We start from the raw sequence: 26,922 nt of genomic DNA, 5'->3' as shown, positions 1-26,922 counted from the left end.
ATGAACAGGACTTCAGAGAAGAGTTCGGGAGTGTGGCAAACAACATCCTGTTACACATGATGGTTTCCTGCTTATCAGAGATTCACCTGTAACAGTATTACTTCATATGTAAGGAAAAGTCAAGACCAATCCATTTTTTTTTTTTTTAACTTTTCCAGGCAGTCTTTGAAATGGGTTTCAGATTTCAAACAATGAGAAGAGATTTCATGTTTGGGCTCTGAAATTAAAGCTGGGGTTATAATACATGTCTGGGCAGTGTTTTCATGTACTTTTGAAGAGCCTTTGAGTAGATAAAATAATCTAAGGACTACATATTTTAAATGACTTCTAGTCACTTGGGGTTAAATGTTTATTCCCTTTAAATCTTTCAATTTAAAAGTGATACAGGTTTTAGCTAGGATTTGAGTTTCTAAACCCTCAGAAAACTAGAAACGCATTGACTTACACTATAGAAGCTGGGCATTGTTTTCATTTCTGAATTTAATTAAGCTGGTGCCTTTGGGAGAAAAACGATGGCATTATAAGGTACTTCATAGTAATAAATTTCCTGATATACAGCTTCTAAAATTCTTGGAATCTCCTGAGTGATAGGAATGCCTCTTTGCATGCTAATGAGTCAACTGAAGGCTGGGAACTCCCAGATAGCTTCAGAGTGGTCACCTGACAGACCAAGGCATGATTAGAAGGGTGGGGAACTAATTTCAGCCCCACCCACCAACAGCCAGGAGGGAAGAAGGCCTAAAGATTGAGTCACTCACCTATGGCCAATAAAGCAATCAGTCATGCCTAGGTAATGAAGCCTCAAAAACTCAAAAGGGCTGGGTGCTGGGAGCTTCCAGATAGCTGAACTTGCAGAGGTTCCGAGAGCATGGCGCCCTAGAGAGGACGGGGATGCTCTGTGCCTTACCACAGCCATCCTCAACCTTTTGGGCACCAGGGACCAGTGTTGTGGAAGACACTTTTTCCACAGATGAGGGGATGGGAGATGCTTTGGGTATGAAATGGTTCCACTTCAGATCATTAGGCATTAGATTCTCATAAGGAGCATGCAACCTAGATCCCTTGCATGCATACTTCACAATAGGGTTCCCACTCCTATGAGAATATAATGCTGGCTGATCTGACAGGAGGCAGAGCTCAGGCTGTAATACTTGCTCACCCACCTCTTACCTCCTACTATGTGGCTCAGTTCCTAACAGGCCACTGACTGGTACCTGTCTGCTGCCAGAGGGTCAGGGACCCCTGCCATACCACATGCCTTACCCTATGAATCTTTTATCTCGTTGTTCATGTGTATCCTTTGTCATATCCTTTATAACATGTGCATGAGTAAAGTGTTTCTCTGAGTTCTGTGAGCCTCTGTAGCAAATCAATCAATCCCAAGGAGAAGGGTCATGGGAACGCCTATTTATAACAGGCCACAACCTGTTTTTGCAATGGGCATCTGAAATGGGGGGCAGTCTTATGGGACTGAGCTTTCAACCTATGGGACCTGACGCTATTTCCAGGTAAGTGGTGTCAAAATTGAATTGAATTTTTGGACACCCAGCTGATGTCTGCTGTGGAAGTGATTGCTTGCTTGCTATGTGGAGAAACCTCCCCCAACTCTGTGCCCCTCTCCTTCCATCACATATGGGTCACAAGTAGTCTGTGTTATGTTGATTATGAGTGGAGTGGGAGCCAGAAAAAGGTGTTTTTGTTTGTTTGTTTGTTTGTTTTTCCCCTCACTCGGAGTTCAACTTTTAAATGGTAGTTTTAAAACAATAGTCTGTAAGAGCTGAGGAAAAGAGGCCAGTTAAGAAAATCCAGAGACTCGTAGATGCTTGGGAACAGGAGTCATTGATCTTTCAGTGAATACCAATTACAAATATGAACAGACCTATCTGTGGAAATCTATGATTGAGTCAGTGCTGGCTTTTTGCTAAATATTTCAGAGGTACAGAATTAATGAATTTGTCAGGGTGTAAACATGATGCTACTGTCTAGTTGTTAGGGATATGGGATTTCAATTTTTACTCTAAAGGAGTTAGGAAATAGAAGGAGTATGAGTAGGCAGAGAAGAGTGTCAGAAAAAAGTCAGCCTTAACATTTGGAGTCTGGATGTATTATGAATCATTGATGAAAATGATTATTTACGTTATGGTCTTAGAACTCTCTGTAAGGTCAAATTCTGTTATTTGAAAATATACTCTAGAGTGGTATACCTAGTTTTGTTAACAGATGCCATTCTAAAATACTTTCTCAAATATACCATTTTTGAAAAAGTCACTCTATGCATTAGGAAAATAAAGGTTTGGATTGGCTAAAGTGGTACCCACTGGAAATGGGTTGTCACTCTAATGATTACAACTGTAAGTCATACACTTAGTATACCCCAGACTCTCCAAGGGCTTCTTTTGAGGAACCTGGGTGCATGGATCAAAGTTAGAGGATTCATTTACATATCTCTCTTTCCAGCTTTCAAATCTATAGGCTGTTGAAATAGAAGCACTAGAGTCATTGACAGAAAGCCTCAAGATGGGTAGCTGTGCCTTGAGTGGTAAATCTAGGAGTTTCAGGGGTTGAAAAATTCCTGAGACTGAAGAAATATTGGTAAATGATGAAGGGTAGGGGAAAGCCAGAATAATGTCTCTCCTATTCTTACGTAATGAAAGCATTATATTTCGCCTTGATCCTTGTGCTGTACACTAGAACCCAGTGTTAAGTCTTGCTTGCTTATTTGTTTCATTATTACAAATGGCCACATGAAGCAGTAGAATTCTTTCTATAAGTGGCAAGTGATTTTTCTTTCCCCACACTGAAAGCATTTCTGCGTAACAAGCTTCTACTTTAAAAAGTAATTAGAATGATATTACCAGTCAGTTTTCAAGTTAGATGGCTGAGTGTCCTGGGAGAAAGTTGACTAACTTTTGGCAAAGTAATTGTGCTTTTCCATTTGTCCATTGGTTATAGAATGTTAGGTAGACAAAGAGAAGACAACTGGAATAAAAATCTATTGACCATAAAAAATAAATTCTGTGAATTTCATGCTTCTATAAATTCATCCATCACATTATCTAGAATGGTGATGGGTGAATTTGTAGAAGGATGAGAGTCAAAGAATCCTTCTGGGAACTAATTTTTGGCCTTCAACAAGAATTGTGATATTTAATTCTGTGTTTTCTGATGCTTCTGAGGAAAGGTCCATAAAGAGAGCTTAATGGGGCAGAGGATTCCATATACCATAAAAACTATCCCTGCTATGATGGAACAGGCCATTGGATGTATGATAGTCACATGACTGTATTTCTATGCTTCAGCAGATAGTCCTTATTAATAAAATATGTGGAAGCAACTGCTAAGAAGAAATCTATAACTCTACTCTCCAACCCCTACTACTACTCCCACCAAAAAGAGGTCTTCTTTAATTTATGACCATATCTTCTTTAATTTATGACCATGTTAGAGCCTGTGTTAAAACTATCTAACATTTTTGCTGAGTGTGGTGGTTCACACCTCTAATCCTAGCACATTGGGAGGCCAAGGTGTGCGGATCACCTGAGGTCAGGAGTTCAAGAGCAGCCTGACCAATATGGTGAAACCCTGTCTATACAAAAATTAGCCCACTGTGGTGGTGTGTGCCTGTAATCCCAGCTACTTGGGAGGCTGAGGCAGGAGAATCACTTGAATCTGGGAGGTGGAGGTTTCAGCAAGCCAAGATTGCACCACTGCACTCCAGCCTGGGCAACAGAGCAACTCTGTCTCCAAAAAAAAAAAAAAAAAAAAACCTCTCTAACATTTCTAATTAGATAGTTTTTATTGTTGGCTAGTGTCACCAAAATTCAAAATTTTAAAGTTACCTTTTAAATTTCTTTACCACAATTTGAGTCAATGCAAGCAGAAATAAAAACTTCAAATTCTCCCTTTGTTCTCCTCCTCCCTCCTTTCCCTCCAAAAAAGGTAAGTTGAAAAGCTCAAAATACAGCAAAAAGATCTCAGAGGCTTAAATGGAGTAGGGTTTGTAGTGTTAGGTAAATGGTAGGGAAGTTGTCAGTATTCAAGATGGGCTTACATGGCCAGTCCCCTTTACTCTTATTGAATTGTGTGCCCCTTCAAATCAAGACTAGAACCTGGAATTTACCAGTATGAATCAGTTTTACTTACTGATTTGGGATAGAAAGCAACTAAAATCTTGGGAGAAAACTATATTTTCTTTACCCCAGGATAGAGAAGATTAGGGACATGATGTTTGTTTGCTCATGAATTATCTCTCCCTTTGAGGAAATCTTCAGGCACATCTTGACAGCTCTTCCTTTGGAATTAACCATTGTGAGCATGTTTATATTGGCAGGAGCGTGGGAACCTTTGGCTTTGTTTTATTTGGGTGTGATTATTGGTAAGCACATTACGTGGACAACGTCATTATAAGGCTTCTCCATAAACATCACTATAGAGCTCTATCTGGGTTGGTGGGTTTTGTTAAGCATTTGCAAATGAAAAATTCCAATTCAGAAACAGAGTAGCACTCCTCCAAAACCTTTCCAAGATTTTAAAGTTAGTATTTATAGTTTGGTATATCTAGTTACATATGCTTCCTTCCAGTCATCTATTGGTTTCTGGTCAATTTAACATTGGTGAGTAGACTGTGTTAGATTAGTCTCTAGTCTTAACAAAACACTCTTCTATGGTGTTGAATAATTTACAGAAATCGTTACTAAACATCAGCTGTTTTATTTTAGCTTGGAGTGCTAGAAGGAATACTAGAGGGCTGCTGGTCTAATAATCATCAACCAAGCAGTTTAGACTGGAGTGTGAGGGCTAAGAGAACCCCTTGATTATATAAAATTTCGGTCATATTTACTTATATGCATTTTTGAAGTAAGAGTGTGTGTGGTTCTTGTCAGGTTTGCAAATGGGTGGTTGACCCAAGTTAAAGCACAAAATCCTTTAATTTAGCAGTAGGAGAAAGCTTGAACTCTGTGGTACTTGCCCACGGTGGCACAGGTGGCTGGAGCCAGGGCAGGATCTCCTCATTGTACCTCAGTGGTGTAGATAGGTAGATGGCACCTAACAACACGTGCACCACCCCATACAGGTGAGTCAGTCTTCTACCAAACAGCGGACTCTAATATCCTTGCACAGAAGTTGCACTGGTCGTTCTAAAATGATATATTTTCAATTTTTTAAAATCTCCCAGTCAGTATTTCAGGGAATGAAGTGCAGTCTAGCATCTAGACTAGGTGGTAGGCTGGTCCTGTTTATAGTGCCACAGCTGCAGATCACCCATGTGTCTCATTTCCTGCTCTGAGTTTAGAATATAAATGAGGAGATTCTCTTTGCATCCATACAAGTATATCCTGATTACTAAAATAAAAACCTGGTTACATCATTGACTAATGTGAAGAGCAGAGAAGCCAGAAGCAGCAGATCCCATAATGGTGCCCCCAACGTATAGAAGTTATTTTTGTGTTTTCACCTCCTCTTCTAACTTTGGATCTTGTCAGTATTTAAATGCCAGCTGGTCATAACATAGCTAATGTGAGGTTCTTTTATGGGGAATTCACACCTTTATCTTGGTTAACTTAAAAAACTGAAGTGAAGATAATTTTCTGGATTATATTTTTCTAAGCAAAAGGAAGTTAAATGAGAGCAAGGCAGAATTCTGCTTGCAAAAGTGCTAGGGACTCTACATTGGAAAAAACCCTTTTCCCCAACCCTACCTATTGTCTACACACTGACACTAGAAACAGTTCCAGCTCCCCTTTTGCTTTAGTGAGTTATTAGTAATGGTGCCAGTAGAAAGATGGTAGTAATTCTTTATAGGAAGAAGAGGTTCTGGCTTTTTCTGCTCTACGTTGTTTCCTAAAATAATTGTATAGTGAATCTATTTCTCTTGTGTTGGGCTGATCATACCCAACATCAGGTCGTGGGGGTGACAAAGTCCGGTAGAGTCAAAGGATTGAGAAAAAAGACAGTTTGAGAGAGAAAATTGGGACACCAGAGGGCCATTGCTAGTGTACGGAGGCTGTGAAGGCCCCCAGCTCTGGGAGCCCACGCTATTTATTTGTAATCCAACAAAGAAACAGGTGGTGAAAATGTGGAGGTCAAAAGACCAGGCACATGATCTACAGCTGTGATGGTTTAGCATTTATATGGAACATGTTCTGCTACTTGCGATAATGAGAATAGGAGCCTAGGAGCCTAGGAGGGCTAGAAGTAAGGAGCCAGCAAGTCTAGACACATTCCTGAGGACATTATGCAAGCCCTGCCTCAGTTCCCTCCCAACACTCAGCTTTTTCCCAACATCTTGCTTTGCCCATTATTCATATTTTGACTAGAAAGAAAAGCCCAGGCTTGACCTAACAAGCAAGATTATGCCTTCATTAAAGGTAAGGCTTGGGAGATTACAAATATTTCAGTTTAGTATCCTAAAAGAAGTTGCTGTCACGTGGAAAAGAGTTCTAATACCTGTAGTTGTTTGCTGATGAAAAGGTTACCTCTGCCAGTAGTGAGCAGCCTGTTACTGGTAGTGGTCAAGCAGAAGATGGTTGGTGAGGATCATAAGGATGGCCACAGTGATAGCTGGCACAGGGCAGTGCTTTCTTTGCAAAGTACTATCGCACTAGAGATGCTGTTGCTTGTCTTTGTTGCCAGTCATTTGCCTCAGCCTGAACTTGGCCTTAACTCCCCCCTCCCTCAGCATGTTCCACCAACTCTACTGAATGGGCAGCTGGCCACATGATCAGTCCCCAGGCCATAGCTGATCAGACTAGCAGTGGGCCCTTGGCCAAAGGGGAAGCAATCAAATTCTCTTACAAGAAATTGCATTTCAGTAATTCGAGGTCTACCTTTATTAGCACTTAAAATGAAAAGCCATGAGAGCCACCTGGGCAGTCATCATTCTACACGTGCACAGAGAAGCTGTGATTGTTGACTGGCAGAGTGGGAAGACCAGATACAAAGAGGAAAACGGAGATGAAGACTATTGGTGTAATTACAGTAGACTACAAGAGTTGACTTTCCTCCTGACAGCTTTCTATTCCTGGTTTCAGACCCTCCAGCTTGTCAGCATTTTCTGCCCTTGATTTTCCTAAAGCACTTCTCTATTCTTCCAGCTGATTTCTGGTTAAGTTAGTGGGGGTGAAGTCCTGTTACTTGCAAACAAATGTTCGCTGATTAAGACAACGTTTATTTCATCGGATCATCTGAACAATTCTATCTGGCAGAGTGAGGACACTGAGGATGAGAGAGTTTACATGATTTGCCAGTCTCCCAGCTGGGAAGTCGAGAGGCTATTAGTGTACGTGATGTTAGGACTCCAATGCCTTGAACCCACCATGAGTCTATTGATGGTGCTATGGAGTGTTTCCTGTTTTGAACTGGAGATTATACTAGATGATCCCTAAGCTCCCATCTACTCTAACTCTCTGAAGTTGAGAGTCCGTGACTTAAGATTCTCTGGCTTTATAAAAAATCTCATTGGTATCCCTTTGGTTTTGTAAATAGACGACTTCAGAGATCCTCAAGTGAAAACCATTCTAGAAGATAGTGCTCAGTCAAGACAGATGCTCTTGTTAGAGGGTGAGCTTAGTGTTGAAATGAGTGAATTTTCTTTTATTTTGTTACATGCGACCTTGTGTTCATTTCTACTCCTTAGGTAGGCAGACAGGGTTGGTGTACTGGAAGTGTATTTTTAGTCTGACATTAAAAAATGTATCATAGACACCAACACAGGAAGCAGTTTTTAGGTGAGTCAGTGTATAAATAACCTCAAAGAGTTTCATGATGGGATGGTAGATCTTTCAGTTTAGCAGTTCAGCATCTGAAAACCCTTTCCCAATTTCATTCATTCATTCAATAGGCACTTTTGGGACTTGTGCTACATGCTAGCATCTTGCTCAGGATTTAAGAAACAAAGATAAATCCTTATTCTTCATAATACAGAAACCATCATAACTCTCTTTTGTTTAGTTTTCTCTATCCTGCAAGACTGAATTCTTTTTTTTTTTTTTTTTTGAAATGGCATCTCAGTCTGTTGCTTAGGCTGGAGTGCAGTGGCGTGATCTTGGCTCCCTGCTGCAACCTCCGCCTCCTGGGTTCAAGCAATTCTTCTGTCTCAGCCTCCTGAATAGCTGGGATTAGAGGCACGTTCCACCTCGCCCTGCTAATTTTTGTGTTTTTAGTAGAGACGGGGGTTTCACCATGTTGGTCAGGCTGGTCTCAAACTCCTGACCTCGTGATCCGCCCACCTCGGCCTCCCAAAGTCCCAAGTACTGGGATTACAGACATGAGCCACAGCACTTGGCCTAAGACTGAATTCTTTAAAGGCAGGGACAGTGTGTTGTTCATTGTTATGTCCTTATACTTAGCACAATTCTAGGCACAGTAAATATTCCATGTGTACTCAAAATAATTAGGATCTCACAGTCTAATTCATGGAGAGAGAATTAAAAAATTACACCACTGTGTTCAGTGCACTAAGTACCCAAAGGAGTCCATAAACATAGAAGGGGAAATGATTAACTCATGGAAAGGGAAATGTTTTGATTGAGTCAAAGGTGGGGTTTTAAAGATATTGGAATCTGTGATCACCTACACTGTGAAGGCAAATAAACAGTCCAAGGGCAGTCTTATTTTTTTCTGGAAAGTAAAAGAGCTTGGAGAGACAACTCCAGCACTGGGTTAAGTACTTTCAAGCCAGAGTGTTTGGGCTGAATCATAAATTATGAGTGTTTGGCCTGCTGCTTATAAATTATGCGACCCTTGGCAAGGAAGTTTTTCAAACTTCCTTGTACTTCATTTTCCTCACTTATAAAATAGAGATAATAGTAGTACTACCTTTATAGGGTTGTTGTAAGGATTAAACTAGAATAGTACATGTGAGGCCTTTACACAGTAAGTGCTGGATACATATAGTAAATGCTCAATATAAGTGAGTAGTTGGCTGGGCGCAGTGACTCACACCTGTAATCCCAGCACTTTGGGAGGCCCAGGTGGGCAGATGGCTTGAGCCCAGGAGTTCGAGACCAGCCTGGGCAACATGGTGAAACCCTGTCTCTACAAAAAATACAAAAATTTTCAGGGTGTGGTGGTGTGCCCCTGTAGTCCCAGCTACTTGGGAGGCTGAGGTAGGAGGACTGCTTGGGCCCAGTAGGTTGTACCACTGCACTCCTGCCTGGGTGAGATTCTGTCTCTAAATAAATAAGAGTGAGTAGTTATTATTCTTGGACTTGAATAGAAAGGAGGAATTGTGTTCCAAAGAGGACACAGAAGCCCAGAAACATAGGTGTCAGGGCTGAGTGTTCAGAACAAGGACCCAGTGGATGTTAGCCACAGGCCTTTCATTACTTTGGAACAGTGGTTATTAACTTCAGGTCAAGGACTTTAACCTTGGGAGACATATATGCATAGACCCCATTTGCACATTTAGTATTCTTATTTCAATGGAAGCCCTGAAGCTCACCCATGGAATTCAGAGGTTTATGAATCCCAACGAGGGTATGCCTCATGAGTACCAAAATGCATGCTGATCAGCACTGAAGCAATTGGAGAAAGTCCTAAAATAGAAGATGTGGGAAATTCTTAGCATCCTTAGGAGAATGTGCCCACAGACATGATCTAATTATATTTGACTGTAAACATGGCAACATGTAAATTATTTTGAAATGGAAGAATATTAAGATGGGAGCAGAGGTGTATGGGAGACAACCTCTTGGAGCAGAAGAGTGGTAAGGGAAGATCAGACAAGAGTTAGCAATGGGAACGTTCTTTTGGATGAAGGTAACTCAGCAAAGGCATTAGATATATAGAGAAGGAAACGTTGATTATGCATCTCCTATGCAGGCTCAATGCTAGATGTTCAAGGTTAAATCTTTACTGTTCTCTGTGAGGCTATTACTGGAGAACAAGTTTTAAATTTAAACAAGCATGAAATTATGGAAGTTAAGTGACTTCTCCAAAGTGATTTGTAGGTGAGAAAGTGAGGACTAAGACCATATTTTTCTACCATGAAATGCTCTGAAATAACATGTGTGCAAAGGACAGTAAGCCCATTTGTTGGGCCGTAGAAAAGTGTCCATAGTAGAGAAAAAAAGATGAGCTGCTGAAAGACAGAGGGGCTGGTAGGTGAGTTGCCTTGATGACCAGCTAAGAAATTTGGAGTTTGATCCTTAAGAAAAGGAATTGAAAATAATGTCTCTAGTGCTGAAATAAAATGTGGAATTCAGGATTTGAGACTTGCAGCTTGTCCTTTGAATTATACAGTGGCTGAAAATCATATTTCTTTTTTTCCCATCTGGACTTCTCACTTGGTGGTTTTCCCAACGGGAGGGCATCTGTGAACCTTTTAATGGGAGACGTTGTCAAGCTGGGTTAGGGCTGTGCTCACAGGGCCGGCTTCGGAGGCAGGTAAAATCTGACTCCCTTTTGCTTTTTAGCTACAGACACAGCCATTGCTGCCACCACCAGCTGAGTGACTCGGAATCTAGGGGTTGCCAGTAATTGTGGGTTTAAGTCACAGAGGAAAAAGATAAGAGGAGAGCCAGGCTGGTTTTTCCACAATTAAATGTTGCCTCTCAGGCTTCTCTGTTGGCAGGAATCCAAGAGGTCAGGCACCACCAGCCATATTATTTTTGTCCCTGGCTGCCTGCTCTCATTTGTACCCCTCCTCATTCATGGGAACGAAGAAAAGGTGGGTTGGAAATAAAAAGGCTTGTTCTAGCCTACTTTTTCCTTTACGAAACTTGTCAGAAACAAAGCTTTCCTGTGAAACAGACGGGATCTCTTCTAGTAGCTGGCTTTTCCTGCAAGCGCTGTCTCTTCTTCTCTTTCTGCTGGCAGCACAAACGTATTTTTGGGGTTAGGGGTGTTACCATTGTTGAAATCTACTTTTCTCCTTGTACAGTTATGCTGATATGTGGTGGTGTTTCTCAAGCATTGCCCTGTAGTCTGGTTCTGTGGTATTTTTGTATTTAATTGTTTAACTCTTCCATTAGTCAAACTCAAGTTGTGATCCCTTGTCACTCAAACTCCATTATAAGTGCCCCGAGGACAGGAATGGTTTTATAGTTCTTTGTTTTGGCCTCAGTGCCTTAACTATAGAAGGCAGCAAATGGCTGGAGGTGTTTTAGATTTCTACATTCATGAAATATTAGAACTAGAAAGGATCTTAGTAAGCCTATGATCCAGCTGTATTATTTTATGAAATAATACATTATGTAAAGTGACTTACTGAAATCATATGGCTAAATAGTGGCCTTTTTAGAGCAAGAAGCGGGTCTCCTAACTTTCCTAACCCATGACTGAGAGACATAATGGGAAAGTACTTGAGCTGCCAAGTCAGGCAAACCTGGGTTCTTATTTTGCCTCCCTCTCACATTGGTAGCATGACCATGGGCCTCAGTTTCCTCACTTTGAAATTGCCTGTGATGGTTTCTATCTGGCTGGCATCTGCATGGGTGAAAATGTCTACACATAGTAGGCAGTAAAAAATGTGAGCTTTTAGGAAACATTGTTTTATTTCTTTTAAAAATACTTCATTTATAAGAAAACACATTTCTGAGATCTTTTCAGCATCAGAAAATGGTGCCCGATTGCTCTTGGTGAGAAGAACTTTGGAGGGTGAACAGGCCAGCAGGGCTCTTTGATGGAGATTCAGCCTAGAATGGGCTAGAAATAGAAATTAGCCCTGCTCACGGGACATAAGGTTCATGGATGTAATGCCTTTCCTTCTCCCAGTTGTCCCTCTATATAAGGGAGTTTGGGTTGATTTACTCAGCAGTTAGTAACAGAGCCCCTATCTCACTCACACTCAGAAGAGGATGTGGAGTAGCAGAGGAGGTTGCCAGGCCAACAGGCCCAACTTGATTCCTGCATGATAGGAACATCAATGGTCATAAACCGTTTGATGAGATAGGACAAGCCCAGGGCTGAGGACGGAGACGGCATTCAGGGGCAGGTGTGTGGAGTGATGCATGTAGAGACCAATGCAACAGTGCTAGCGTGACCCTAAAGGAAAGAGCGATGATTTTAAGAGAAAAGCTGAGGGTGAAGGCTGGAGAGGAAGAGCAGAAAGGGAGTCCAGCTTAGCACTCTTGTGTTGTGGGTGGCTTTTATTGAGGGAGGAGCAGCAGAGATCTTTCGCGGCTCCACCAAAGGTCATGGTTTTCCATTATACTTCCTTCTCTCTCACACACATATGCTTCATCTACCTTCTTTGTAGTATTTTGAATCTGTCTATTATCTGGAACCCCGGGTGGCAGTAGAATATTGTCCCATTGTCTCCTGGAGCCCAACTCGGGGAATGTCCTGGCTGATTGATCAAGGGAAGGACCTTATCTTCAAATAGAACCCCAAAGCCGAGTGCAATAATTCCCCACATAAGCCGTATGAAACAAATACACCGTGTGAATAACACTGGCCTGACTCCAGCAATAACACAGCTGTTGAAACAGCTTAGTCACCAGGGCAATGGAGGTATGCGGTGAGGGAATGTTGGGGTGCCGTGATCTGACATTTAGCTGGCTGGCAGCAGCGCTGAGCGCCAACACGGAGCTGTGGGAGAGCTGCAGAGAGAATCTGCTACCCGTCCACAGGCATTATTCCCTTGTTTCTTTTGAAGCCCAACCATAATCCCCTCCCTAGGCAAGGCAGACTGAGGAGGAAAACGGAAAACATTTTAGGACTGAGGGGAGGGAAAGAAATGGTTTGCTTCTTTTAGACACCTGGTTTCTGCCCCTTAATGATGCATGTTTATTTCCTGGATAACTTTTTTTTAAATGCCCCAGGCTAGGCAGAGTATAATTTAGATATGGTGAAGAGGAAAAAAAACTCATTTATTTATCTTGCCTAGAAAAACGTCGTGACTCTTCTTAGCTTACTTGTGTCCAGGGGATGTACGAAGAAGTCAGCAGGGAGAGTCCTGGCCCTGCTGCTTGATATTGCCTGAATCTCTGTAGCGGTTCATCTGCCAGAGCTCTTGTCTGAAGGACTCTGGGTAGATCTGGGCAAAATACTTAGCTGGTTTCGTCAGGACTTGGGGAGGAGTAATAAACTGCCATGGAGCGACCCCATCCCTCTTCCAGCTCTTTGAAGAACTGACCTGTGTGTTTTCTCTTTATCCTGGACTCCCTCTGCACTGTTTGTTTTGGAAGTTGTTAAGTTAAATTAGCCATCCCATTCCTTTCCTGGTTACTGTATGAGAATGCAGCTGTCAGTCTGTGAACCCTGCCATCATCTATTTTTAGACACAGTGTGAATGAAGCTCTCTTCTCTAATTGCATTCAGAGAGAGAGAGAGAGAGAGAGAGAGAGAGAGAGAGAGACACGCAGGTAGATTTTCACAACGATCAAATCAGCTATTCTAAATGCTGTGTGTACTGACAGTGTCCTGGAGAGAAAGCAAAGAAACCCACTGTGTGTTTTCCTCCCTTGGCTGTCAGGTTTGTTTTCTCTCCACATTGATGTTGATTATGGTCAAATAGGAAAGTGATGTTGCCACATTTGCTTTCCAGTGTTTTAACACTTGCCGGCTTGGATGGTTCTGAGTTCTCTAGCTTTGTTAGCAAAAGATTGGTTCATCATTGGGTTCAGATTCCTCGGTAAACAAATTCCTTAGAAAATATCCTTCCAGCAGTATTTTCGACAAGGTTAAATCGTCGTAAGCACACTGAGAACTGTGTTAGCAGCGGGCCTCAGTTTCCTTAGGATGTCTCTCTGTCCACCTGCCCCCGCATCCCAGTCTGTCTTCCATACAGCTGCCAGAATCTCCGTCTTTGCTTTAACATCGTCTAATCAAAATGCTGCAGCACTCAGGCCAAGCTTCTTCCCTTTGTCATTAGACGCTTCCTGTTCCCTAGCCTTCCCTTTTCCTTGCACTCCCTCTCACATTCCCTGCCATATTGAATTAGTTGCTTTCCCTGGCTGCACCCTGCTATTTTGTGCTTCTGTGACTTTTCATACATGGGGCTTCCTCTGCCTGTAATGCCTTCTCCTATCTCGCTGCCTAGTGAACTCCTATTCTGTAATTCATTGGTAAACATCACCTCTTCTCAATAGGGTGAGCCAGGAGATGGTGTCTTCTGTGCTACATTTCTTGACCTTCTACTCAGAACTCTTGATCTTTTGTGCTGACTGTATACTTCATATATACTTCTAATGCAGTACAAACTACATGGAATTATACTTATTTATGTATATACCTGCCTTCCCCACTTTACTATAAACAATTTGAGGGCAATGGCTTTGCCTTATATGCCTTTTTATTCCTACTCTTTTTTTAATAGAATAAGTTTAATTGTTTCACTCTTTATAGACATATACAAATGTACATTTTTATGTTGATATACATGTATATAGTTCCAAATCCTATTTCTATATAACATTTGCATTTATTTATATATAGGATTTGGAACTTCTCTGAATATTTTTTTTTAAACTATACTTTAAGCTCTGGGATACATGTGCAGAACTTGCAGGTTTGTTGCATGGATATACATGTGCCATGGTGGTTTGCTGTACCCATCAACCTGTCATCTACATTAGGCATTTCTCCTAATACTATTCCTCCCTAGCCCTCCACCCCTCAACAAGCCCTAGTGTGTGATGTTCCCCTCCCTGTGTCCATGTGTTCTCATTGTTCAGCTCCCATTTATGAGTGAGAACATGCAGTGTTTGGTTTTCTGTTCTTGTGTTAGTTTGCTGAGAATGATGGTTTCCAGCTTCATCCATGTCCCTGCAAAGGACATGAACTCATCCTTTTTTGTGGCTGCATAGTATTCCATGGTGTATATGTGCCACATTTTCTTTATCCAGTCTATCATTGATGGGCATTTGAGTTGGTTCCAATTCTTTGCTATTGTGAATAGTGCCACAATAAACATATGTGTGCATGTGTCTTTATAGTAGAATGATTTATAATCCTATGGGTATATGCCCAGTAATGGGATTGCTGGTTCAAATGGTATTTCTGGTTCTAGATCCTTGAGGAATTGTCACACTATCTTCACAATGGTTGAACTAATTTACACTCCCACCAACAGTGTAAAACCATTCCTATTTCTCCACATCCTCTCCAGCATCTGTTGTCTCCTGACTTTTCAATGATCGCCATTCTAACTGGTGTGAGATGGTATCTCGTTGTGGTTTTGATTTGCATTTCTCTGATGACCAGTGATGATAAGCTTTTTTTCACATGCTTCTTGGCCGCATTAGAGTCTTCTTTTGAGAAGTGTCTGTTCATATCCTTCACCCACTTTTTGATAGGGTTGTTTGTTTTTTTCTTGTAAATTTAAATTCCTTGTAGATTCTGGATATTAGCCCTTTGTCAGACGGATAGACTGCAAAAATTTTCTCCCATTCTGTAGGTTGCCTGTTTACTCTGATGATAGTTTCTTTTGCTGTGCAGAAACTGTTTAGTTTAATTAGATCCCATTTGTCAATTTTGGCTTTTGTTGCCATTGCTTTTGGTGTTTTAGTCATGAAGTCTTTGCCCATGCCTATATCCTGAATGGTATTGCCTAGGTTGTCTTCTAGGGTTTTTATGGTTTTAGACTTTACAGCCAGTCTTGTGTGAGGAAACCAGTAGGTGCTCAGAAATATTTGGTGGAAGCAAAAATAGAGTTGGATGATCCATCTAGCACCAGGGATTTCAGAGGTATTTGTGCAGGGGTCTGTGGGGAGCAGGAGTAAAAAGGCAGGTGATGGGGAAAGAAAGTGTAAATGTCACCAAAATAGAGCAAACCACTTGTTTGTTGGTAGAGTGACAGGAAATTTAGGTTTGTAAGAGTTATTTGGAGAAAGAAGGGTGACAATCATTAATTTGGTAAATATTTAATGAATATCTATTGTGCAAAGACATGAGTGCTAAAACTGTGAACAAGACTGAGGCAGTCCCTGGCTTTTAAGAACCCAGCCTAAGTAGGAGATGGGTAGGGAGAGAGATGGGGATAAGTAGTCAGGAGAAGCACCGTGGGGAGTAAGTGTCATGTTGCTGGGTGAACAGGGTGCTGTGGGGAGCAAGAGGAGGGGTGCTATATTGAGTGTGGGTGAGTAAAAGAAGGCAAGGGTAAATCTGGGGGAAATTCCAGAAGATAAGTAGGAGTCTGGCACAAGTGGGGATGCAAAGCACTGTCTGCGGCCCAGATAAAGAAGCCTTTTGTAATTCACCCTCTCAAAGGGGACATCTCTTTAAAATTTGGTGTGATTTTGGGGACCCAGAGTACAGCAGGTGTAGATAACCTTGAGTAACAGCCTTGAAATAGCAGCCAGCGGCCAGGCACGGTGGTTCACGCCTGTAATCCCAACACTTTGGGAGGCTGAGGCGGGTGGATCACCTGAGGTTGGGAGTTCAAGACCAGCCTGACCAACATGGAGAAACCCCGTCTCTACTAAAAATACAAAAAATTTAGAAAGGCATGGTGGCCCATGCTTGTAATCCCAGCTACTCAGGAGGCTGAGGCAGGAGAATCACTTGAAACCAGGAGGCAGAGGCTGCAGTGAGCGGAGATCGCGCCATTGCCCTCCAGCCTGGGCAACAAGAGCAAAACTCCGTCTCAATAAATAAATAAATAAATAAATAAATAAATAAATAAATAAAATAGCCAGCACTGACTGAGTGCTTACTATATGCCAGGCCCGTGCTGAGTGCTTAGCACACATGATCTCATTTACTCCTCACAGGCATAGGAGAAGGGCATTACGATGACCATTATCCTCATCTTACAGATAGAGACATTTAGTGACTCCCAACATTGCACAGGCACCAAATAGCTAAGGTGGGCTGTGATCCCAGGCTGTCTGTCTCCAAAGCTGAGCTCTTACTCATCTTCCAAGGCTGGAGGGAAGAGGGGCTGTATAGGAAGTGGCCAACCTAGGTAGAAGGGGTAGTGAACATTCATAGAACTAGAACCTAGGCTGGTATATAACATCTTAACCAATGATGCCATTTAAGGAGTTTTGACATCATACTGAAGACAATATAAAGGCATTGAAAGTGTTTTAGAAATCATTTCTCTAGCAAGAAGTGTGAAAAATAGGAACAGGGCAGGTGTTTTAGTCATGGAGGCTGGAGATAATGGCCTGAACAAGCAGAGTATCAGTGAGGAGAGAGAGGAGGCTAAATCTGAAAGACATCTAGTAGAGTTGACCACATTTGGTGGTCTGGATTTCTAACCCATGAAAGAGGAGGAGAGACTGGTAAAAAGTGACCATGCAAATTCAAATCTCAAGAGGGAAATCAGGACGGGAGAGCGTGACGTGCATCCCAGGAGCAGATGAAATCCTCAGGGTGAATGTGTTGAGTTAGATGAGGAAAGAGCTACTCTCCGACCTGGTGAACAACAATAGATAATGATTTTTTTCTATATTCTGTGGTACTTCAGATTCATTTATTAAAAAAAATATGGATGTCTCCACTTACTTTTTCAGTGATATAGCCTTTAAGCACTAGTAGCCTTGGCTGCAATCATGGTAAGTGGATGTTTTCTAACTGCATGTCACTTTGAAGAGAACCTAATGTGAGCACCGTTCTCCCTTGTCCTCATCATGTTCCATAGACAGATATGTGACTTCAACCAGAGGATAATGCATCGGAATACAGCAAGGAACCAGTTTTGCAATGCTTAGAAATACATTTTCTTACATGTGGAAGATAATTCTCTGCAATTCAAATGCTTGGTTTGATGATGAAACACAAGAGAAGCAATGTGATCTAAACTGTTAGGCTGGTTTGCAAAATAATTGTACTCATTCATTTTTATAACCACTCACACCCAGGCCTGTAGGGCATCTTAAGAAAACAGCTAGGGCCAAATTTATAATTAGCTGAGTCCATTTTTGCCAGACCTAACCATGTATAGGACAGGGTTGGTTTTGTTATTTCCTTAATTGAAAGCGTCAAGAAAAATTCAAGCCAGGTCAGAGAGTTTTTTATTGGGGAAGGAATGCTGGCATAAATAACCCCAGATTATATGTCTGCCAGAGGCTGGGAGGAGATTCATCTCGGTGGCCTCTTTCTGAGGTTACCCAAACAAACTCTGGTGACTGGCAGCTCCCCTATGTAATGTGGGAATGCACACGAGCTTTGAAACCTCTTTAATTTTTTTTCCCAAGGCAAAGGCCCAGGAAAGTCAAAGTGTCTCTAGGAACCTTAAAAGCTTTTGACAACCATAAAATCATTCTTGATTTCCTCTAATATATCTTGTCCTCTCCTTTTTCCCCTTTTATTCCAGTTAATAGGTCAACAATATAACCCAGCCACCCTGGGACAAGATGGAGAGGGAACTGGTATTGGCCAGCAGCCTTAGGGAGTAGTTCCCACTGTTTCCATACTGCAAAGGTGAAAACTGAGACTTATTTAAGGTTGTTCAGGTGGGAAGTCATAAAAGGAGAATTCAAAATCATATGCATTTGGTGCCCAATTTATACACTTTGTACTATCCTGGCTGGTAAATACCTGTTTCAGATGTAGAAGGTGTAGAGCATAGGTGAGAAGCATTCTGATATCTTCCTCAATTAAGGTTCTAGTGGCCTTTCATTGCTTCTCCTTCTCCCCACATTCCCACCCCAGGGACCATTCTTACATTAAGCAGCTGCCCTAGATTTCTTGGGGATACTAGACCTCTTTCCTAGCAATTTCCAGCGCCTCCCACCATTTCTGGCTTATAGAAGGGACTTGCTTTCCTCTCTGACTTTCCACTTCCCTGCAGGAAAACTGATTGGTTTTGCTTTTCTCAAGCAGGGCAGGGCAGTATCACTGGTATAGAGAGACTTTGTAAGGATACAATTAGTTGATGCTTCCCAATATGGAAAGGCATGATCTTTCCGTCTATAGCCACACTTTGCAGTCTAGGTCTGCTCCTATGGAAGGAACCCTGGAGCATAGGGGAGACTGCCCCCATAACAGGATGGAAATAGTAAGTGTAACAAATGACAGTGCCTTTCCACGCTTCCCTTCCTCCTCTGAATGAATTCTCCACCCAGCCAAAATATGTCTCCAAAGCTATTTGAGAAATGTGAAGCTTGGCTAGCCCATAGGACCTATGGGCTTCTATACCAAGGCTGCTCATATAGTATAGGTATGGAAAACCATGGATTTCAAATCTGTAAATGCCCTATGCTGATACCTTACAACTGTACCCCCATGAAACTGGTATAACCAGTGTCCTTGTTTTATAGGGAAGGTTCTCCAGTGCCAAATGTTGCTTAGCCTTCCTGCCATTCTCCCAGGGAGTTCAAATTGGATTCTTCACCTTCATTATCTCAGGAGGGGGGAGGGGAAGTATTGCCCACGCAGTATCCCAGGAGTCATGAAACCAGTGTTTTATTAAATGCAACATCGTCATTAATGCTGAACTTTATTTCCAAGTCCATTGGAGGCAGAAGAGAAAACAATTCAGGTAACCAGCTTTGCAGTTTTACTGTGTTCCTCTGTCTAGTGCTTTCTTGTTTCTGGGTTTTGTGATCTAGGTTTGGATTAGGGATTCATAGTGGGAAGCTCCATGTTCCTGAAACCTGGTAATTATTTTGAATTAAGGAGAAGTATAAGAGTTTCACTTCTCTAATAAAATGTCAACAACATACCTTACCCTTCATGCTTTCTGCTCTGTCTTAAGCATTTTTCATGCAGTAACTAGTGTAATAATCATGAAATTCTAGGCATTAAGTCCTATGCTAACAGGTAAGGAACCAGGTCTGCTAAGATTGACCTGTGCTACCTCATGTGTGCTATCTGTCTGGGGGTGGGGAGTGATATCACCGTCTAGTAAAGGTCACTTGAACGGGCCATTCTCCCTGTGGTTTCTATTTTTTATGTACATCATAAAAGATGGCAGAATGCTATGAGACTACAGGCGATGAAGCTGTAGGGTCCTGAATCTGGTATTTCTAGGGTAGGGATTTCTGAGTTTTGGCATCTTCACCTCATAAACAGGAATAACACCTCTGCTTCATATTGCACAGGAAGTAAGGAGATGATAACGTGAGGAGATGGCAGAACATGCTATAATTTTAACAACCAATAACAGATGGCTTTAGAAAGCTTAGATTAGTGAATTCCAGACATTCTTATGAGCCATACTTGCAGCCTCCCAGGAACACTCCCTGTTTCTCTCCTGTAAAAAGCTGGAAAGGTGTTTAGTTTGTGTTGAGTGGCTCTTTGACCAAGTATGCTTGTTAGTTTCTTTTGAATTCTAGTGTGTTTGTTTGTTTTCACCAACAAAGGTAGTAGAGTGCAGTGGGACCCTCATGTGATCCAGACTGAAGCTCTGCTGTATACTAGCCATATATTCTTGGGCAATTTATATAACGTCTTCCTCCCAGGATGGATGTGAGGCCTGAAGAAGGCTGGTGCATGTTAGTCTCTGATGAAGGACAGCTGTTGCTCTTATTAAAGACTTAACATATTCATATTGTGTGACTGCTTTGAGGGGCTTCTTTTATCACAAGTTAGCCAGTTTTCTTTAAGCAATACAAAAAAAAAGTAATTTTATTTTAAGGCAATTTCGATGACTTTATACAAGTTCCTTAAGATCTGAGGACATCACTTTACTCATTAATTAAAAGAAAATATTCATGTCCACTTCGTGGAATTGTTGAGAACATTAAATGAGGTAATTTAAAGCACAGAAACCACGGGAGCTTAATATGGAGTAATTGTACATTAAAATACTGTGTGCAATTTTCATTTTAAACCGCATATTTTAAAATGGTTTTTCCTTTGAGGATCCTCAACAGATTAGAATAACTGTTGAAGCTGGGACCAGGCAAGGAAGCAATCCTATCTAGCCTTGTCTCTCTGAGGCACCTGCTCTGAACCAGGCCCACCCCAAACATTTGTCTGGCTCGGGGAAACAGTATGAATGAAGACATGCCTATCATGTGTCTAAATATTTAGAAGTGATAAATCAGGCCAGCAAACTGTTAAACCAAGTATGTTGCATCCTCTGATGATGAGTTACCTGCATAATGAACCGGATGGCCAGGTTTGAATTGAGGATTCATGGATGACTTGGAATTCTGTGCCAAAATATGACTGGCCAGGAAGCGTGGGCCCCTACACCCTTTTCTCCCCACCTCTGGCTCCATCCCATAAAGAGAGGGGCCTTGCATGCTTGTACATGGACACCCTAATCTCCAAGTTCAAGCTCTGTTCCTATCTTCCAACGAATAGCAGCCTTTTCACTCCCACCCGCCCGACCATCCAAGAAAGAGTACACAAGTGATTGTCTAGTTCTTCTTGGGAAGCCAGACCTGGAAAGAGGCCACACAGACCTTGGAAGTAAGAGTTCAGAGCTGTCTAGGCAGAATGTTCTGGGGTCTGACATCTCGGAGCATGGTCTAGAAGTGAGGGAGTCTGTAGACTCTGGGTATACATATCCCCTTCACTTGGGAGTTTCTTGTCCTATAAAGAAGGGAACAGTTGACAGAGTGGGCCCAAACTTCAAAGACCCCTCTTGCCTGTGTCTAAGGCCAGTGTTGCTCTGAACCCTGCGGCTCCAAGGAGAACAACCTGTGACTTATTTGTAACCTGTGTGTGAGCTGATAACATTTTTTACAGCTTTTCATATTTATACTCTTGTGTTTCTCCAAGCACCCTTTTCAATACAGTTGAAAGTCCCAATTCCTACTTCCAGCGTTAGAAGTATGATGTACTTTATTGCCTAAGATTTGACCCCATGGGAGCTCTGACAGATTCTTTCTGTTGACCACTGAGGCTACTAAGTGGGGAGAAGTTGTAGCCAGCTTGGTCCCTGACCAAGGGGAGATACCAACTCTGAGCATGGTTTCTGCCAACCTGGGAGTGGCACAATTTTTTCTACAGACCCTTGCTCTTCTCTACCTCCAGCCCTGGGTCTATGTATTCCCCTGGTGTCCTCAAGTCCAAAGTCTCTCCTTGGATTATGCAGAGATGGGAAGATGTGGGGGAACTGAGGTCCAGCCGTTTTGTGTGCAGACTTTGACCAGTCACCTCATTGTCAGTGCCATGCTTTGTTCTGCCTTGTGCAACCCCTGGTGCTTTCAAATTCTGAGTGGCTTCAGGTTCCTGCAGACATATTGGCTCACTTTTCTAGAATATCCCCTCTATAGGAGTGTAGGCTGTGGCTGCCAGGAAACTCTATTTCATGTATTTTTTATCTTTTTAAAACATTTTGAGGCCAGGCACAATGGCTCACGCCTATAATCCCAACACTTTGGGAGGCTGAGGCAGGTGGATCACCCGAGGTCAGGAGTTCAAGACCAGCCTGACCAACATGGAGAAACCCTGACTCTGCTAAAAATACAAAATTAGACAGGCATAGTGGTGCACGCCTGTTATCCCAGCTACTGGGGAGACTGAGTCAGGAGGATTGCTTGAACCTGGGAGGCAGAGGTTGCGATGAGCCGAGATCATGCCATTGCACTCCAGCCTGGGTAACAAGAGCAAAACTCTGTCTTTAAAAAAAAAAAAAAAAATTGAAATCTCTAGTCTGCTCATGTGTCTACAGTTAGATTTTTCCCCCTGTGATTTAATATCTTTTGCTTTTCTTTTTACTGTCTTTGTCTTTATTTTGTGGAATTTCAGGAGGAAAACACAGTGGCCAATTCACCATGTTTAACTGAGGATAAAAATAGGAATAATAGAATAGTGGGTATTGATGTTCATCGAGGGTTTCCTCTATATCAGAATGGCCTCAAATTCCTTCTTCCATAGATCATCTCTTCCTTTTCCTAGATTTCTTCTGAGAACCAGGGATCTGCCATGCTGCCATGTCAGCTTTAAGCCACTGTAGACCAGTGGATAGAAAAGCCCTGCTTTTCAGAGGGCAGTTATTCCTATCTGTTTCCCTTGTGACTTGTATGTGTTCAGGTTTAGTAAACTTTTATTAAGCACCTACTGCATACTAGGCAGCATGCAGTGCTTTCACTAACTTGACTCAATCCTTGTTGCAGCCCTGGAGGAGGTGGGTATTACTTAGATGAGCAAACTCACGTGCTTGGATACTGAGACTTCTTCAAGGCTGAATAGCCAGAGCCTAAAATTGTGCCCATTTTCATAACCCTAGTGGTGGATGGATCTCCAGTCATTTTGGAAATGTGATTTGTGCTTTTTTTTTTTTTCCCCTCATTAAGACTTCTCTGGAGGAGTAGAGTGGGGCGGGGGGAGGGGAGCGGAAGGAGGGTGGGGAGGGCGGGAGGGGGAGGAACGGGGAACTGGAGAGATTAAGTTTTTGTGCGTGTGTCCCTGTGTGCGTGTGTCATTTTAAGGTGGCTCAGGAGCAGCCCAGAGGAGCCAGCGGCGACCCGAGTAGCGAGGAACCGAACCGGGAGCCGTGCCGCGCTGAGCGGGGGCCGCACAGCCGCAGCCCCGGGTGGAATGGGAGGGGTGGGAGCCGCCGCCGCCTCCAGGGCGCCTTTCGCTGTGGACGCTGACCTTCCGGGAGGAGGGTTTCATCACCTTAAATGGCTTTGAACCAATGAAACTATTCTCTTAAAAAGACAGACAGCCCATCGTGTGAACTAGAGTTTGTGGACAGATTTATATTGGGTTCATAGTGGCGTCATGCATGCAGACTCCTGCGAGTTCCCCTAAGTTCTTAGAGGACTGCTTTGCAAAAAGCAAAAAACTTTTTTTTTTTTTTTTTTTTTTTTTTTTTTTTTTATCTGAGAGTTGCAAGGTTCCATAAAGAATGGTCCCTTGTGGATAAGCACAAAGTCAAGAGACAGTGATTGGACAGAATTTGTGAAGGTATCCGCCCCCAGATCATGAAGGACCCCCTGCACCCCCGCCCCCTGGTGGCACTGCTGGATGGCCGCGACTGCACTGTGGAGATGCCCATCCTGAAGCATGTGCAGTCCACGCAGGAAATCCACGAGAAGGTTCTAAATGAAGCCGTAGGTGTCAAGATGTACCACACCATCACCCTCACCAGGGAGGACCTGGGAAAGTTCAAGGCTCTGAGAGTGATCCTGCGGATAGGCAGTGGCTATGACATCGTGGACATCAAGGCTGCCGGCGAGTTCGGAATTGCTGTGTGTAACAACCCGTCTGCAACCGTGGAAGAGACAGTGGACTTTACCATCTGCTATATCCTCAATCTGTACCGGAGGAACACGTGGCTGTACCAGGCATTGCAGGAAGGCACGCGGGTTCAGAGCATGGAGCAGATCCACGAGGTGGCCTCAGGAGCGGCACACATCCGTGGGGAGACGCTGGGCCTCATCAGCTTTGGTTGCACCGGGCAGGTAGTTGCAGTTCGAGCCAAGGCCTTTGGATTCAGCGTCATATTTTATGACCTCTACTTGCAGGATGGGATCCAGCAGTCCCTGGGCGTGCAAAGGGTCTACACCCTCCAGGATTTGCTGTATCGGAGTGGCTGGGTCTCCTTGCATTGCAATCTCAACGAACATAACCACCACCTCATCAGTGACTTTACCATAAAGCAGATGAGGCAGGGAGCATTCCTTGTGAATGCAGCCCGTGGTGACCTGGTGGACGAGAAAGCCTTAGCACAAACCCTCAAGGATGGCAGGATACGAGGGGCAGCCCTCGACGTGCATGAGTCGGAGCCCTTTAGCTTTGCTCAGGGTCCGTTGAAAGATGCACCGAATCCCCTCTGCACTCCTCACACTGCCTGGTACAGCGAGCAGGCGTCACTGGAGATGAGGGAGGCAGCTGCCACAGAGATCCGTTGAGCCGTCACAGGTCGCATCCCAGAAAGCTTAAGAAACTGAACAATGAATTCTTTGTCACATCAGCGCCTTGGTCAGTAATAGACCAGCAAGCAATTCATCCTGAACTCGATGGTGCCACATACAGATATCCTCCAGGCATTGTGGGCGTGGCTCCAGGAGGACTTCCTGCAGCCATGGAAGGGATCATCCCTGGAGGCATCCCAGTGACTCACAACCTCCTGACGGTGGCACATCCTTCCCAAGCACCCTCTCCCAACCAGCCCACAAAACACGGGGACAATCGAGAGCACCCCAACGAGCAATAGCAGAGAATGCCAGAAGGTAATCATTCAGATACACTTGGGACCAAGAGACAGTGAAAAATAGATGAACTAAGAGAGAAAGAATCTTACGGTCTTTGTAACTGATTTTGGACATATACATCATTGATGTTGCGGTGTTAAAACTACAAGAGCTACAAACTGAAGATGCTGTCTGCTTATGGAAGTGCTAAAAGACTAGGATGTGATTTATTAACGACCAACTTCTGTTATTGTGTGTTAAGTTTTTCATCTGTGTATCAAATCACAAAGAATAAATAGAGCTTTTTCCTTTATCAGTCCCTTGGGCACAGCAGGTCCTGAACACCCCGCTCTACAATGTTGCATCAAGAGTTCAAACAACAAAATAAAAAATATTAAGAGGAAATCCCCATTCTGTGACGAGTTCGTTAAGTCTACAGGGGCTGGTGACCTCTTTTTGCTAATAGGAAAATCACATTACTACAAAATGGGGAAAAAACTGTTTGCCTGTGATAGACACCTGCACGCATAGGATTGAAGACAGTACAGGCTCCCGTACAGAGAAGCGTCTCTCACATCTGAACTGCATACTGAGTAGGCAGGTTGGTTGTAAGTTCAGTAAAACCCTCTGATGATGCAAAAAAAAAAAAAAAAAAAAAAGTATTAAGTTTCACAAGCTGTTTGTACTCAAATATATTTTCTCAGTTTCAGATGCTCTGCTATTTTATTGAGTAGAAAGTCTTGAGCTAAAAGGGTTCAAGAAGAATAATGTTGCATTTCCTTATGTCTCAGGAAACATTTTTCTGGTAGCTTGTCAGATTGTCTATGAACAAACCCACTTTTTTAGACATTGATAAAGTCTTCTTTTCTTCACATGATATTTTATACAACAACACTTCAGATGCATTAGATGTGACTGATTTTAACAAATCCTATCAGATTTGTATCAAAATAGTTACATGTTCTATTCATAGTCTTTTGTGACTCATTGCCTTTTTGTTTTAAAAGATGGCCTATTTTGAGCTTTGTTTAGGTGCATTCCTGTTTTTGTGACAAAGGAAAACTTTAAAATTGTCCCAAACAGAAAAATAATGGCTATCAGAAGTATGTTTTGTTTTAGTGTGAGTTACCATTACTGTATTTGTTTATTGTAAAGGTGGACATTTGGTGTTCAGTACAGTTTTCAATAAAAAGTAATTAAAATTTGTTAAGTTCCGAAATTCAGGCACATCTCACTAACGTGAAAGTTCTCTACTTGAGATGTTTAAGGCAACTGCATTGTCAATTAGCCAATTTCCAACTCTTGTTACTGATAGGATTCTATCTGCCTGTTCCATAACCAGACTCAAGAACGCTGACAATTACTTCATGTGATACAAAGTTTAATTGAAAAATCAAAACTTCACACAAGTCCATCATTATCAAGTCATGCCATCCTTAAGATGTAATGGTGGGTTAGAGCTAAATCAATTCAAAAAAAAAAACAAAGTTGCTCAACTTGTAGAGTTCTGATTTTAATTTACCCCAAAGCAAAATGACCTGGACCTGGTTCAAGGGAGGGAAGTGAACCTTGAAACTGTTTTGCCAATAACCTAACAAAATGATATTTACCAAGAAGTGTGGCAAAATAGTCCCATGAGTTAAGAACTTGAAGTTGATTTAAAGAATCTTCTTTCTAAATAGAATTAAACCTTTATACAAAAAAAAAAAAAAGACTTCTCTGCTCTTGAACTTGCTCATCATAGTATAAAACAGACAAAATTAATAGGTGCAATGTTTTATTAATCTCATCTCCTTAATGAGTTCTGTGGTGAGTTTAACTCATTTGTGGTCCAGTCCTACTGTTATGGAAGTATGTGTGAACACTCATTTGTGCAATTATGTATTATTATATTCCTATCTGTGTATAAGTCTTTAATTTTGGAAAAATACTTTGCCTTTTACATTCACTTCATCCACAATATGAAGGGATTTTGACTCTTGGAGAAGTAGCA

The 26,922-nt window shown here is 42.3% G+C and overlaps 1 protein-coding gene and 1 pseudogene across 3 annotated transcripts in view; both read left to right on the top strand.

Moving 5' to 3' along the window:
* Positions 1-26,922, top strand: part of WLS (Wnt ligand secretion mediator) — a 134,554-nt gene that overhangs the window by 45,814 nt on the left and 61,818 nt on the right. The gene's annotated exons all lie outside the window — the stretch shown is intronic.
* Positions 1,450-26,625, top strand: LOC126951277 (C-terminal-binding protein 2-like; annotated as a pseudogene). Its single transcript, XR_007724412.1, has 3 exons — positions 1,450-1,508; positions 23,220-23,399; positions 23,621-26,625. The product of XR_007724412.1 is annotated as a C-terminal-binding protein 2-like (transcript).

This window comes from Macaca thibetana, chromosome 1 (assembly GCF_024542745.1).
Source record: "Macaca thibetana thibetana isolate TM-01 chromosome 1, ASM2454274v1, whole genome shotgun sequence".
Lineage (NCBI taxonomy): Eukaryota > Metazoa > Chordata > Mammalia > Primates > Cercopithecidae > Macaca > Macaca thibetana.
Note: the sequence above shows the minus strand (reverse complement) of the source record. Positions and strands in the feature narration are given on the sequence as shown.